We start from the raw sequence: 966 nt of genomic DNA, 5'->3' as shown, positions 1-966 counted from the left end.
TGGGATTGCAGTGCAGCGTCTTGCCACTAGGCCACCAGAGCTCCCTAAAAAAATTATTATTGTTGTTAGGTGCTATTGATCATTTTGAAGGATGAAGTTACATCGAATGCAGGTCATGATCTTCCCGATTACTTTTTACGCATCTGAGAGCTGGGCAATGAATAAGGATGACAGAAGAAGAATTGATGCCTTTGAGTTGCGGTGCTGGAGAAGAGTATTGAACATCTCTGGACTGCCAAGAGAACAAACGGGTATGTCCTGGAAAGGGTGCAACCAGAATCCTCCTCGAAGGCAAAGATGAAAAAAGTTCGTCTTTCATACTTTGGACATGTAGCTAGATGATGCTAGTCCTTGGAGAGAGACATCATCTTTGGAAAGATTGAGAGTCAGCAGAGGAGAAGAAAAACCCTAACAAGATGGATTGAAACTGTGACCTTAGCCAGGTGCTCTCGTGTCTCAGAGACGATGAGGATGGCACAGGACAGGGCAGGGTTCAAGTTGGCTCTTCTCAGGGTCGGTATGAATCCTACTCGACTCCACAGCATCTAACCACAGCAAGATGACTGGCTTAAGAGATTAAGTTAAGCTAGTCATGTGGCCTTTCAAGATTACTGCTGCCAAAGCCTTAGAGGCAGCGTGTGTGGGAATCAGAATGGCAGCCTCCGTTTGAGCCATGTGGTCATCATGGGATGTGCTCAAGACGGCCACTCCTGTTGGGTCGTGTGACAGGTCCAAGGTGACAGCCTCCATTCAAGTCTCTTGGTCAACAGAAACCATGATGGCTGTCTCCTAAATTTGCTCCTGATTTGTCTCTGATGGTCTTGGTTTTTATGTATAATTTGAGTTGTGAATCCATTACAGTTTTCTGCAGGCAGATGTCTACTTTTGCCAGCATCATTTGTTAGACTGTCATTTCCCCATTGAATGAGTTTTGTTTCTGTGTTAAATTATCATTTGACTGTAAAT

Source organism: Elephantulus edwardii, unplaced genomic scaffold, assembly GCF_000299155.1.
Source record: "Elephantulus edwardii isolate Elephantulus edwardi_28Jun2011 unplaced genomic scaffold, EleEdw1.0 scaffold00217, whole genome shotgun sequence".
Lineage (NCBI taxonomy): Eukaryota > Metazoa > Chordata > Mammalia > Macroscelidea > Macroscelididae > Elephantulus > Elephantulus edwardii.
The sequence above is the reverse complement of the archived record's forward strand: the minus strand, read 5'-3'. Positions refer to the sequence as shown.